Source organism: Macaca fascicularis, chromosome 20 (genome assembly GCF_037993035.2).
Source record: "Macaca fascicularis isolate 582-1 chromosome 20, T2T-MFA8v1.1".
NCBI lineage: Eukaryota > Metazoa > Chordata > Mammalia > Primates > Cercopithecidae > Macaca > Macaca fascicularis.
The window spans coordinates 47106987-47122217 of NC_088394.1; the positions used below are offsets into that span (position 1 = coordinate 47106987).

At 47.3% G+C, this 15231-nt stretch overlaps 1 long non-coding RNA gene across 2 annotated transcripts in view; it reads left to right on the forward strand.

Moving 5' to 3' along the window:
* Positions 1-15231, forward strand: part of LOC135968862 (uncharacterized) — a 31177-nt gene that overhangs the window by 802 nt on the left and 15144 nt on the right. The gene's annotated exons all lie outside the window — the stretch shown is intronic.

Sequence of the window (15231 nt, forward strand, 5' to 3'; positions counted from 1 at the left end):
CTCAGGCGCCCGCGAACCTGAGACTCGGTACGCGGCTCAGCCTAGCTCTTTCCCCTCGCGCCTCTGGGTCTCCTCGCTCCAAGGTTCTCGAAGTCCTGCGCCCGAAGAACTAAACTAAACTTCGGCTGAGTAATGGGGGAGGAGGGGGGTGCAGATACACAATCCCTGCCCTATCTCGCGATCAGGAAAGGAGAGAGCTCATAAGGACGCCCCAATTTGCGAGCGCCCTTCAGTCTAGCTGGTGACACGGTCGGTTCGCGCGAAGTGGGCACCAGTCTCACGAGCCGACTTCGGGTACTCTGGACCCGTACTGCGCTCCTGTAAAGGACCTTTCTCTTAGCTTCTTAAATCTTTTATTTTTAAGGTGTAAATGTGTTTTAGTGTGCTGGTGAATGTTTATTTTTCATCTGCTGACTTTATTATTTTTTTATTGGTATAACTTCTCCCTTCTTTCTCCCTGATCGTCCGTTTTCCACCTTTTCTCTTACTTTCTTATCTTCTGCCCTCGCGCACTCCCTAACACACACATTCACACCCTCTCCGCCTCGCTCTCCCTTTCTCCCCAGGTCCTGATGGGTACAGTAGATTTTGATAAAAAGACAAACGAAGCTATCAGTGGGGCTGATGTTGAAGAATGAAGATAATAATGTTTCCATAGGTGGTGCTTCAAATGCCATTATTTCTCACTGAATATTTAAAGAGATCCCTCGGCAAAGATGGATCTGCGCGCTCCTGGGGTGTGAGCGGCTAGCTTCTCCCAGACCCCGGGGAACGTGTACCGGAGCACGTGTAAATCCCGCACCCGCCCCCTATCCCACAAACAGGGGTCCTTGCACACCCACCAGCCCACACTCTCCCAGGTACACGAACGCGTTTGCGTGCACTTGCACACTCCTTTCCCGGAATGTGCCCGTGTTTGGAGCCGCCCGCATCCTTCTCGTAACAATCTTGGCTTCTTGAAAGTCCGGGCCTCCCGGGCACCGCATGCAGTCAGGAACCTAGCGGAGCTGGCGGTCCCGGAAAGCTTTTCTCCTGGTGCGCGCCGCGTGCGCAGCAGGAAGCTCCCGGGAATGGCTTCACATGTGTTTGTTACTTGGTCTACGTGTGATTTAAGATTAAGTGGAGGAAAAAAGAACCTTCCCTCCCCCGCAAAAAACACCACAACAAACATCCAAACGAAATGAACATGCAAAAAGCAGCTTCGCGATGTTTAATTAAAAATGGGCGAGCAGAGACGAATAAATTGGGGGATCCAAACTTTAATAACTTTTTTCGTTTTTTTGCGTCCTCGACGGCGTAGAGGCGGGCGTTTCGCTCTGCGCTCGGCGTCCCCTGCTAATTTCTTGTTTGTTTTCTTTCCCTCGGTGGCCCCGGGAGAGGAGATGGGAGGTGGAGAAGGGGGGGATGGGAGGAGGGGGATGGTCGGAATGGCGGGGAGAGGAGAATTGGTCTTTATTGTTGATGGCAATACATCAATTACAGGCCATTGTCTCGGTCCCAAGTTCCGTGGTTCGCTGGTGCGGGCGCCGCAGTGTCAGGGCGCTGGCGAGGCTCCGCGTGCCGCGATGCAAAGAAATACTTACATCAATAAAAACGGAGGCAGAGTGGGGGCTGATCTTTATTTTTGTGCGTGTCGAAAGTAGGCGGCGAGTGGGAGTGAGGTGCCACTGCTGGAGTCCCTCTACACGCCCTGCTCACCCTAGAGCCCTGCGCGCTCTATGTGCGGTCGCACCTTCCTAGCCCTGGGTGGAGGTGGGGTGCGGGGGGACTACTGGGGAATCCGGGTAGCGAAGTTTGTACTTGCAGGTTCCTCGAGAGGGCCTGGTACTTAGGGGCTGATCCGCAGTAGCGAATGGGGATAGCCCGAAGTGAGGCGGCAGCTGCGCTGGGGTCGCGACCTCGCGGGCGGAGAGGAACCGCACCTCGGGGAGGCGCTTGGCGAGTTTTGCAAACTCCCATCTTGGGGGATTGATGCTCGTTCCTACTAATACGTCCCCTCAGTTTTCCCAAGTCCTAGAGTGTCCTTGGTGGGTTGGCGTGGCCGAAGGTTTGTGCCCCAAGGCCGCAGGCCACAACTGGGGTCCCGGTCCTGGGGTTTCCAGGCTTCTTCGCTCAACCTCTGGTCCTAGGAAGGGTAAAGAGGGGGGAGTCAAGGTTCGCGCATTCTAAGGCCTGGTTCTTCTACCCTCAAAAGTATCTTATTTTGGCCCGATCTGACCTCGGGTCTGGGATGGGGCCTGGGATGAGGCCTTGACTGGGCCTCAGACCCTCTTTTCCGTTTCGCTGACGCTGCTTGGCCACCCTACCACAGAAATGGAGGACGCCTCCAAGCGCTGTGCCTTCACCCCTGCTTCCTCAGTCCCCAGCTCAAGGCCCCGCTGGCCCCCGGCCGAGGCTAGGAGGGCAGTAGTGGAAGTTTCGTTTTCTTAAGCCAGGCAAAAAGCGGCGAAAAGGCGGCAGCGGCGCCCCGGGGGCGGGGGAGGAGGCACAACGATGGTATCAACATTATTGATGGGGAAACGTTCGGGGCAGGAGCCCGGAGATCAGGTTCCCAGTCCCTCCCCTGCCCGGAGGTGGGTGGGACAGAGCGGGTGGCCAGCTGTGTGTGTGTGTGTGTGGGGGGGGGGGGTTGTTCCTGAATGCACCCGCATTAACCACCTGGGGTTTATTTGTATTTTCCTTGTCTGAAAGTTTTCGGGGGCAGAGGGAAAAGGAGGAAGGGTTGAGGTGGCTTGTACCCTCTAGCCCTTAGGGCTCTTTACTAGGGTTGGGGTTGGGTTTAGGGTTGGAGTTAGGGCTGGAGTTGGGGGGAGGGTGCGGGGAGAGCAGGAAAAAATGACAGAAAAAAGAAAGATCAAGTTTGGAAAGCCCTCCATAGATTCGGTTATTTTTCTAAACCCCGGGACTTCGCTTCCCCGGGAGTTTCAGAAACTCCTTTCCTACTGAACTGCTGTCACTCAATCCTAACCTCTCTTAGAACACTGGAGCGGCTTCGAACCCGAGGTCTGGAGCAGGCTCGGGTGGGTATCCCGCCCCTGGCCAAGTCTACGCTGTGCGCCCTCGGCGCACTCGCTCTCCAGCAGTTCAATCCCAGCAGCAAAACACGTTTTTTGGGGGACTCCCGCCATCCACCACCAAGGGCTATCTCCAGACGGGCGCCGGGTGCAGCACTAGTGACCGGGAGCCCTGGCGCCGGCTCAGGCGGGAAATTCAGCGGTGGCAAGCGGAGAGTGGGCTTGGTAACCACCCGCGCGCGCCCCAGCCAAGAGTCCCGTACTGTCTGCCGGCGGCAAAGTTCGCTTTCTCCGCTTGGAGGGCAGTTCCTACACCAGTATTTAGAAACCGACTTCGCTAGCTAGTGCAAGTGCCTGAGATTTTGACTTTCCGTCCATATTTGAGCGTCTTGCACTTAAATTCACTGCGCCCCGCATGCAACAGTGCCTCGCCAAGGGGCCTCTGGGTATGAAATTCCTCCCAGAGGAAATGTCCCGATGTAGAGAAAGTGGAAAAGGCTAATCGAATTTAGAAAAAGAAAACCTTTCCTTTTGGTTAAATCCCTTTGCGGTTTTCTGAGCGCGAAAAAAAAAAAAAAAATCATCACCATGTAATAGAGTGTAGCTAATTCTTAGAACCTAGTAGTAGGATGTTCAGGAAGCCCAGCAGGGCGCACAGATTCCCATCTGCCAGCTCGAGTAGGACCTTAGTTAGGATCCAGCGCATAGTGGTTAGTTCCTGTGTCTTCTGTCGGAAATAGGTGTGACATCTGTGGAGTCCTGTTCTCAGAGCGTGTGCATTTGGAAGAGACTGGTAGTCTGCCAGGAAACTCACTTTCATTCATAAATGAGATCCCCTCAAACGACCTCCCTATGGCACTCCTGGATGAACTAATTTAGCACATCTCTTGCAACAAAGTTTTATTTTAAAAAATTCTACGCTGCCACTTTTTCAGCAGAACTTCCATTGTTAAATAATAGAAAAAATTCTCAGAGATGTGCATCTTGATTTTTACAAAAAAAAAGTTGTGTGCAGTGAACCCTTGCTCTTCCTCAGTTTTCATGCGGGTAAAAGCACCTTTTGGTTTCTGTTTGGTGGAAATGAAATGGCAAGGTCTGGTTTCAGAACTGTTCTGGGGTACTGACACTTGGCTGTGAGCAAGGTCTGCCTGTCACTCACATTGTTGATAATTTACAAACTCCACAAGTCTCAGCTGAGCGATGACTTTCATAGGAAATATTTCTCAGGGTTTCTTGCTACTGACTTTTGAGCAAAGATCTTTTTTGGTTTTTCCCTGATGGGGAGAGGTGCTTCTTGGGGCTGCAATTTGAATCACATTTGTAGCTTTACCCTGTCCCCACAATGAACTTCAATTCATCAATCCTGTGCAACCTTTTCAGTACAAACCCACATTCTTTACTTTTCAGCTCCATATGTGCAGTCAGTAAGGAAGGGGTAAAAAAAAGGCTGTGGGGTGGGGGTGGGTGGGGGGGTGGGTATAGCCCACTCTTCTCCCTCTTCCCCTTTTCCCAGATTGACTAAACGTTCTTAATCATTGCACTATAATTTCTTTCTTTGAATTTTTATCTTTGTGTCTTCAGCCACATTAACAGTATTGTTCTCTCCAACTCAACGTCCAGTTTAACATAGAGTTTTACATTTAAGAGACCAACATTTCCCAACCCCAAACCCGTGTCTCCCTGTTTTCTTATGCCTTCTCAAAACAGAAGCAGTTATCCCTGAAGCCATAATCCCAAACCCACACACTAATGTTAGCAACTAGCTCCAATCTTTTCTTCCTCTTCATGTTTATAAATTCTCCTTCTGTCCTGGCCTTGCCTCTTTCATCCTGGGTTTCCTCACTTCCCCAAGACTCTTGGACATGTTTTGTAGTAAATTCCAACCCTGGAGAAGATTCACCCAGAACTTTGCTCAGGGTGTAATGTATGTAACTTTTGCTGAGAACTGGGCCCAGGCCTCGCTGTGGACTTTGCTCAGGCTGTAATGGATGCCTGGGAACTAAACAAGGGAAGATGCCAGCACATTCCTCCTCCTCCAATCAAAGCAAAATGATTTCAAGGGAACTGGGGTGCAGCCCACATTTTCCAGGTTTGTTTTTGTTTCCTCTTTCTTTCCTGGACCTCACAGCACCTTCCGTTTGGGAGAACAGTGCTGAATAACCCAGTGCCTATTATCTCCACCCCCTGGACAATCTCTCCTCTACGGATCTCACGTATTTGCAGTGAACTTGCTTGATTCCACATGTGCTACTTGGGAGTTGAGCGTGCAGACTCACAGTCAGGTTATTTGGGTGCGCATTCTGGCTCTGCCATTTAACACTGGCCAGGGAACAAAGCCCTAGGCTTGCCTCTGCAGATCCGGGAGCCTTGTTCAAATTAAGATCGCCACTTTGGGAGGCCGAGGCGGGCGGATCACGGGGTCAGGAGATCAAGACCATCCTGGCTAACACGGTGAAACCCGTCTCTACTAAAAATACAAAAAGCCTGGGCGTGGTGGCATGCGCCTATAGTTCCAGCTACTCGGGAAGCTGAGGCAGGAGAATCACTTGGACCCAGGAGGCGGAGATTGCAGTGAGCTGAGATTGCGCCCCTGCACTCTGTCTCAAAAAATAAAATAAAATAAAAATAAAAATTAATATTGCTACCCTCCGTTTTCTGCATCTTAAAATGTAGCCAAGGGAAAAGAAGCATAGTGCTTAAGAGCATCTAACAAGGATTTGGCTTTGCCTCCTACCAGCAGTGTGACCTCTATATGTCTCCAACAGTTTCTTGGTCTGTTAAATGAAGGTAATTATCATCCATATTTCATAGAGTTCTGGAGGGTTAAAAGAGTTAATATGTATGAAGAATTTAGAATAGTGGCCAGCATATAATGAGCACATTATAGGTGTGAACAATTATTGTTATTACTTCTCAAGGTGGTTGTGAGAATCAAGTGATATCCTATGGTTAAGGTATCATTCTGTATTCACCCATCCATTTATTCATTCATGTCACAGAGGTACGTGCTAGGCATGAGATATATTTTCCTTACTTACAAGCAATTAATCAAATGTTATTTGCTGAGAGCATGTTATTGCCTGGCTCAGTGTTGGGGGTGAAGGGAACAGTGTAGTGGAAGGAATAAAAGCATTGCTTGATCTCAGGTGATTTCTACGATTCGAACGGGTGGTTCTGGCTAGTAGAGAAATTTGAGAATAGAGCAAGTTGTGCATGAGCCAAAGCATCCTTGTGCCTATGGGTCGCCTGGGCCAGGGACAGACCGTCTTCATGCTTCTAGAAGGTTTAGAAGCACCAGTGGACATGTAAGTGGCCTTTTGCTCAGGTGCCAGCCTGTATTCACTTGGTTGTTTTATTTGGTTCACTTAAAACAAAAAATTGTGTAGTTTTCTGAATTGTGCAGAAAAAGAAAAAAAAAACAAAAAAACAAGTGCCGTTTTTTTGGGCGGGGTGGGGGGGAGTAGGAACCTGTAAGGTTTAAACCACTTACGGTCTCATAGGCCTCACTTTTCTGGCAATTTTACTTCCCGTTTTGTCAGATTGTAAAAATTAGTCATGTTTATTACAATAGAGCAATCTGTAGCCAAATACAAGAATTGGAATGGAAACTCCGCCCATCACCCTGTCCTGCCCTTAAAGGTGTGTGTCTCCTGGATCTGCATTCAGACCCTGCAGTAGGTGCTGCATGGACCAACTCATTATCGGCATGATAGCCATGTTGTCACCAAATGTAATTTAACATTTGCAGGCAGAAGGCACAGTGCCCTTGTGAAACCCACTCCCGTGTGCTTTCAGATTAAAACACTTTTTATGGTCAGAATCTGGAAAAGGAATGAAAATCTGAGCAAAAATACCTGTTACCAGTGGGGTTGTGGAAAATGAGAGAGACAGTAGCATCTGTGTACAGTTTTCAATGTAATCACGGCTTCCCTGGGAAGCCTCTGACAGCAAATGTAGTTTAAGACATTTGCAGATGTCCCAGCAACTGGAGGGTGAGGTTTCTTTTCTTCCTGATGTTGGGGTAGCAGACTCGATGTAATCTGTCGCTCCATGTCCTTCTCCTCAAAAATAGTGCTTGGGAGCCCTCGGGGGCTTTATTTAGAGGCCCTTAGGAGCTTGGCAGTATGTAAATTACATGTGAGTGTCCTTCAGAGTCCCCAGTGGTCACAATCAGAGGGATTTAAACATGATTTAGCATTTCAGATGATTTGTAGGAGCACCGGAGCCAGCCAGTGTGGTGAGGATCACCAAGGCTGACTTGCTCACCATCATGTTAAATAGATTTTCATGTCACAGCTGCTGGGTTTGGTCTAGATCCCTGCACCAATCCATAAGCAAGCGCACGTTAGTGGGTGGCCTTCCAGATTTCTTTACTCTATTAGAGAGTTCTGAGATTTTGCAAAAGAAACTATTTTATAACTTTTAAAACTATTGTTCAATCTATAGTGCTCTTTCACCTTTTCATGCATTCATTCATTTATTCTCTTATACTTTGACTTAACCAATATTTATTGAGTACCTACTATATAGCAGTCAATATTATAGGCATCTAGGATATAATGGTGATCTTGGAAGGCCTCTGAGGAAGTGACTACAGCATTGAGATGTGAATGATGAGAAGGTATGAACTGTGCCAAGATTTGGGAAATATTCCAGGCCAAGAACAGAACAAGTGCAAAGATCCTGAGGTGGGAATGAGGGCAGAGAAGGGGGCTCCTTTTTTATTTTCCTTTTTCCTCCTTTTTTCTTGTTATTATACTTTCAGGAGGATTAAAAAAGTTAAATTTCGTTTTTCAAAACTGGTTTTTGCAATTGCATAGAAACAGTTTTATTCAGTGGAGTACTACTCAGCAATATAAAAGGAATGAAGTACTGATACTTGCAATGATGTAGATAAATCTGAAAAGTATTATGCTTAGTAACAGAAGCCAGCAGCGAGAGAGTACACACATTGTAATTCCATTTATGTAAAATTCCCAGAAAATGCAAATGAATCCATACGGGCAGAAAGCAAATTAGTGGTTTCGTGGTTGCCTGGAGTGGAAGGGGAGGGAGGGAGAGATTGTCAAGGGGCACAGGGAAATTCTGCAGGGTGATAGAAATGTTTGTTATCTTGATTGTACTTATGGTTTTACAGTTATATACCTATTTCAAAACTGATCAAGCCTGGCATGGTGGCTCATGCCTATAATCCCAGCACTTTGGGAAGCCGAGGCAGGCAGATCGCTTGAGCCCAGGAGTTTGAGACCAGCCTGGGCAACATAGTGAGACCCTATCTCTACAAAAAATTTAAAAATTAGCCAAGCAGGGTAGCGTGCCCCTTTAGTCCCAGCTACTTGGGAGGCTGAGGTGGGAGGATTGCTTGAGTCCAGGAGGCAGAGGAACTGATCAAATTGTACATTTGTCCAATGTGCTGTTCAGTGTATTTCCACAATACCTTGATAAAATTGAAAAGTTAAGTTTCTCATTTCCCAAACTATTTGAAAATGGTCGTTGTACATAAAGAATTTAAAGGGAAAAGGAAAATTGCCACTGTCATATTTAAGCATTTGAACCCTAAAAGTTCTCGGGGGCCTGGTTGTGTTTTGATCTGGGAACAAAGCTAGGGTAGGGACAGGATAGGGCTGGCACTGAGCCACCTACATTGACTCTGGAGAGCGCATAAAGTTTTCCTTGTGCTTCTGAGTAGTAGTAACTCCTTCTGTTATTCTGCCTGGAGATGAAAAGGCCTTTGGCTGTCAGGTACTAATCTAGTCTCACGATTAGATGCCTGGTCTGTGGTGAGAGTAAAGGCCAAAGCCCCCAGTGGCAGACATATCCAGGGGGAATTCAAGGTCTGAAGCTGGACCAACATGACACAGAACACCCAAACGGACATAACTCACCATTGGATGATTCTTTTGGTATGCTGTGGATCAGTTGTGGTGAAAGACCAATTGGTTTTCTTTCTTTTTTTTTTTCCAAATGTATTATGGACCAATATTTTGGGGAATACATGAGAAAAATATTACTTGAAAAAAATGAAATAGAAAACAGGGTCACAGAAAACATTACTCCAAAATTGTATGATGGATTTAGCAACCAAGAAATTATTCTGGCAAAGTACCAAAGTAAGTTCTCAATGCTTGCTTTCAGTTTCTGTAGTTATGGTGTTGCAGATGGATTACAAACTCATGGATCACAATGGTCCATGGACCAGAGTTTGAGTAGCTCTGAAATAGTCCAGAACCTCACAGCCATTTTACCCACCAGGTGGGTAGTTAGATGTTTCCCCTTAGTGCTCAAGGTGGCTGGGTATGACCTGGGACAGCCAGAGTCCCCCAGGTCCAGTTGCCTTGGGTCATAGGAGCTTCTAGCTTTCATCACAGTGAGCCACACAGATGTTAATACTTGTCTATGTAGAAAAGGTTAGGAAGCACCAGAGACCAGCGGGTTTAATATTTTAGCGAGCACAACAGTTAGAAAGATGGGTAAAGGGAACTTTGGAAAAAAAAAAAAAAAAGCCTGTTTCTGAACTGCAGCCTCCAAGAGTCTAATCCAGGAATCTGCATTTTCATCAATACCCTAGTTACACCAAAGTTGACTCCAATGGGTGTGTTCCAAGGGCTTCATTTTCAGAAGTACTTGTGTGGACATAGTGGAGTTAGGTCAGTGGTGGGGATTTTCTAAGCGTACACATTTATTTCTTTCTACAAGTTACATTTAAGACCAGGAATTAAACTGAGGGTTGCTTCTGTCAGGGTTCTTAGCTTCAGCAACAGAAACCGGTTAATTTAAACACTGAGAGGCCGGATGAATTGGCTCTCGCCGGCAATCCCAGTGCTTTGGGAGGGCAAAGTTGGAGGATTGCTTGAGGCCAAGAGTTCAAGACCAGCCTGGGCAACATAATGAGACTGAGTGCATACAAAAAAATAAAAATAAAAAAGTAGCCGGGTGTGGTGGTGCATTTGAACGGGGCCCTGCCCCCATCACACTCCCAGCCCAGCCCAGCTCAGCCGCGCATGTTGGAGAGTTGCTAGGGAGACTCATCGGGTGTCATCTGCCCTCAGCAGACCCCTGGGATGTTTACAGAAAAAAAGGGAGGGAGAAGGTATTTGCCTTTTACTGCACACTTTCCAGAACTCCAGCTGAGCACAGTCCCCCCTTTAGCTCAACATATTCCCCCAAGAACTCTATCCAATGTTTCTGTTTTTCCCATTTTACAGAGCAGAAAACTGAGACTCATGAGCAATTTCCCTGAAGTCATGAAGCCTTGGAGTTGCTTGATGCTTAAAACCAGGTCTCATGACATTTTTACGAGAAAACAAAAACTACCTGATAACAAAAAAGGCTTCAAGTTTTAGGAATCCCAGGTGCAAAAGGATTTGGGGCAGGACTCTGGAGTTCCCAGCGTTGACCTGCTCTGGGTCCCTGTTTTGGTTTAAGATACTAGGAAGATACAGTGTGAGGGTACAGACTCATCAAAATCTCAGGAACTGTAGTTGCTTTGTATTTTTTTTATGGGTGGTCTTTAAATGCCTTTTATTTAGAACTGATGAAACTGATGGAGAGCCTAGAGCAAAGCTAACTCCACCCCAGTGAACGAAACTGTCTTTGAACCTCTGATTCTGGATGAGTTCACGACTGATGCCAGCCGCCAGTGTGTGTGACCCCTATCCTGCAATCCTGCTTTTAGTATGATTGAGTAGTTAGGATAGGCAGGAACCTCTGTATCTTCTCTTTGCCCCACTGAGTGTGGGTGAAAAGTAGTATGAATATAGGAGAAGGGGCAGGATTTGGGAAAAGAATGCCTGAGTTAAAACTCTTATTCTGTTTATTAGCAGTGGGATTTCCCCAAGTTTCTTAATCTGGTAGAGCTTCATTTTCCTCCTATGTTGTAAACTGAGTGACTTTATCTGGGTAGTCACCAGCTGGGGGGCGGGTGTGGCCAGAGGCCACCAGACTGTCAGCCCCACATGGGTGGGGCACATGGTAGGCATTCGAGAAATATTTATCGAATGGGTGAATCCAGAGAGTGAAGGGACGCTCTGGTCCATCTATGCACACTCTAACATGCTGACAGATGCTAACAGCCTTGGATTCTTTACCACAGAGCAGTATCTCAGACTCTAATGCATTCACAGATAACCTGGGGAGCTTGTTAGAATGAAGATTCTGAATTGCAAGGTCAAGGATGGGGCCTGAGATTCTGAATTCCTTAATGAGCTCTGGGGTGCTGCTGTGGCTGTGGGTCACGGACCACTCTTTGTGTAGTGAGGGTGTAAATGAGTGGCCAGTGAGTCCACAAGTCGTGTGTGGTTGAGTGGAGTAGGGCGGGGGTCACCTTGACTAGTGATTTTCCAATAGGAGCGTGACTCAGTTCTCCAACCCATCCTGTATCAAGAAACATCCCTAGTGTGACAACACAGGACTGTGAGCGAAGAAAGAGCATACCCTCTGTTTTCCCCTGCAGCAGTGAGGGCAGCCTGGCCATGCTACTTCTCGTTTGCCATATTTGGTGAACATGATGGCTCTGACTCTCTGGTATTGTGAGTCACCAGCCCATGGCACCAGCATTAATTGCCATGAATACTTGTTAGAGATGGTGAGTGTCCAGTGCCAGGCATATGGTTGGTATGTGATAGGCACTCGGGAAACAATAGCTGCTGTGATGAGGATGATGATGGTGATGATGATTATTTTATGAAGTCCTTTCACATCTCATTTAGTGTTCTCAGGAACCCACCCAACGACACGAGTAATAATTGTGCAGTGTTTATCTCTAGATCCTGGATGTACCAGGCTTGTTCCCATCTCCACACCTTTGCTGTGAGCAATGGCTTTCAGATGGGAGCAACTTCCATCCCCAGGGACATTTCGCAATATCTGGAGACATTTTGGGTTGTCATGACTGAGGGGTGCTACTGGCACCTAGTGGGTGGAGACCGGGGAGGCTGCTGAACACCCTACACTGCACAGGACAGCCCCCCAAAAGCAAAGAATTAGGCCACAAATGTTAACAGTGCCGAGAGTGAGAAACCCTGCCTCAGATGGTTCTTTCTATAGAGATTACTCCCCCCATTCTACCGTGGAATATTCTATAAGCTTGCTAAGCTGACTTTGGAGTGAAAATGTGTTATGATGTTATTGTCCTAATTTTTAAGGCCTAGAGTCTCTTAGTGGTATAAGTTTAAACTAGAGGCCTGCAGAGGCTTTCTCACTGTCTTTTCACTGTATACCCCCCACCCCTACCTTTACAATAGGGACGTGGGAGGGGCAACAATTTCATATTCCCATTTAAGATGTGATGGAGGGTTGGAGAAAGGAGCCCCAGTGGGTATGTGCTTGTGTCATCAATTTCAGAACTAGACCACAGTTTTTTGGTCGCTGTCTACCCTCCCTAACCAAGACCAGCGAGGGATGCCGGCCCAGACAAGGAGGCAGAATTCTTGGGCCCACCTTGGCTGTAACATCCACAGCAGTTTTGTTTTTTCCAAACACAGCAAAAGGGACCCCCCCCCAAAAAAAAATTTGCATTGTAAGGAACTAGTTTGGCAAAATAATGCCTTTTCACCTCCAAAAAAATAAAGAAGGACTTGATGAGGTATGGCCTCCCTCTAGGAATTTAATTTGGAATGGATTTTGACAGCATGTGGGTTTTTGCACCACCTTCCCGAGAGCCAGGAGCTGCTACAAAACCTCCAGCAGCATTCCCCATTCCACACAATGCACAGGAATAAAATGCAATGATCCTTAGAGGTGGCCTGGCCAGTACCTGTGAGCCTGGGAAATTTTTTTTTTTTTTTGAGATGGAGTCTCGCTTTGTCACCCAAGCTGGAGTGCAGTGGCACAATCTTAGCTCATTGCAACCTCCGCTTCCCGGGTTCAAGCAATTCCCCTGTCTATGCCTCCTGAATAGCTAGAATTACAGGCACTGCCACCATGCCCAGCTAATTTTTGTATTTTTAGTAGAGATGGGTTTTCACGATGTTGGCCAGGCTGGTCTCGAACTCCTGACCTCAAGTGATCCACCCACTTTGGCCTCCCAAAGTGCTGGGATTACAGACATGAGCCACCGCACCCGGCCGAGAAAACCTTTTGAACAACAAGAGGAAATGTCTGTTGGGAAGCCGAGTGCAGATGGCAGGCAGGGAGCACGTTGCCTCCTGGAAATGGTTCTTTTGCTGCGAGCTCATGCAGGAGATGTTTATCAGAGAGGAGTAGCCGGCCCACAAAGGGAAGAGCCTCTATTCTGTCTCCAGCAACCTTTTATTGCTAGTGATAGCTGCCATCAGTGTCTGGCCTGAGGAATGGTCGTGCTTGCAGGCACCTCTGTCAAGCATCCTATTGATCTGTGCTTTCTCTTCTCTGGAACAAGTGAAGAGTAGTAAAAAAGTCAGGCACTGCTGGCTGGGGTGGGTGGCGGTGTGGGCTCACTGGGGTGAGCTTGTGCGTGGTCATCCTCACAGCTGCCCTCCCTCCAGAACCGCAGATCCTCACCATACTGGCCCCACAGACACAAGCCCAGCTCACGGTGCCCCCTCAGGAAGATGCATGCCTTTTCTGATTTTTCTTCCTCATTGCAGTGGTGGCGGTGATTCATTTTTCTACCATTGACATGTTAGATGTCTGTTAAATAGGACTGAAAGCAATTAATCTGGAGCAGAACACCTGAATATCCCATTCATAAATAATTGTTTTTCTTGGTGTCCCAGCATCAGTGTGTGAGGGAAGATTTACAAGCCTAAAGCCTATAGGCCAAACTCATAGAAAAAAAGTGTGGGCCCAATCCTCTGACTGTACACATGAGATTAAATGGCCATGATTCATAGATTGCCATAAGCACCCGGGGGACATTTTTATGGCATGTTCGTAAGTGTTTATAATGTGGAAGAGACAGCCTCCACCACCAGCCCCAACCAGGGCATAAAACCCATCTTCCAAATAAAAAAAACAAAGGCACTTTAGCAAAGTTCTGTTGTGTGGCTGTTAAAATGGCAGATAAAAGTCTGTTGAGCATAGGGCAGGCTGAAATTAGAGTCTGAATGTGTGTGTGTTTGGAAGGAAGGGCATCTCTGGAGCAATATTGCTGAGTTGTTGCTGCATGGTTAAGGACCCTGCCAAACCTGGGGGTGAGTCATGGCTCTATTACCTGCTAGCCATGTGACCTTGGGCAGGTCATCCAAGTACACTATGCATCAGTTTATTAATGAATAGTATAGTACCTGACCTCCTAATTTCTTGCAAGGATTTCATGAACTTGTGTTTACGAAATGTTAAACCTGTCCCTGGAGCATAATAATAGCTCAATAAATGTTAGAGAGGAGATAGACAGGCTGTTGATGATGGTGGTAGTGAGGTTGATGGCAATGATCCCTGGTGTCTGGAATGTACCAACTTACAAAGTACAGCCACGTGCCTCAGTCATCTGACCCTTTCCTCTGTGTGTTAAGGAGCAGGTTCAACCACTTCGCAACATGCTTGATGGTGCAAAGAGCCAGGTAGAGCAGTTGTAGGACAAGTCCCTGGGATAGTTGCTTGTCCTCTCGAGCTGGTCTCAGATTTCTGCCCTCGAGCCCCTGTTCCCTCAGTGCCCTGACTCACTCGTGCTGCCCATTGACTGTGTGTCCAGAGACTGTAAAGTGATTTTAACATCAGGACTAGCACACCATGGTTAAGAAGGAGAACTTGCTGCCAGCATCGCCACTCAACATTTTTGTTTGGATTTGGCTTTTGGAGGGTCTGCGCCTCCATGCCGTTGTGTTCGTCACATGTTGCCAATTCGTGGTGAATGTGGCAAGCGTGAGACTCCAAGCAGCCAAAGTTAAGTGTAGAGGGGAAGTTTGCCAATTCAGCAACTGGGATACTGTGTACCCTTTTTGGTCAATCAAAACCTTGTGTTGAACTCAGATCATCCTTTCGTGGGGGCCATCTGAGTCTGTACTGATCTCAATAGCTAACATGTATGGAGCCTGGCTTTACAAGAGTGATTTCAGTGAAGCTTCGCCACAGCCTTATAAAGAGGACCCTTTCATCTGCCAGCTTTCTTGGCTGTAAGCAACAGAAGCTGACTTGCTTTCTCAAAGTAAGAGAGTTTATTGGAAGGAGGTTGTCAGAAGCTGGAGCACAAGGTTGTGAAAAGGAAGGGGGATTCAGGGAACCCCAGAGAATCAGGAAGGCTGTTCCATGTGACACCTCTGTGACTACAATCAACAAAACTTCCAGTCATCTCCACGGC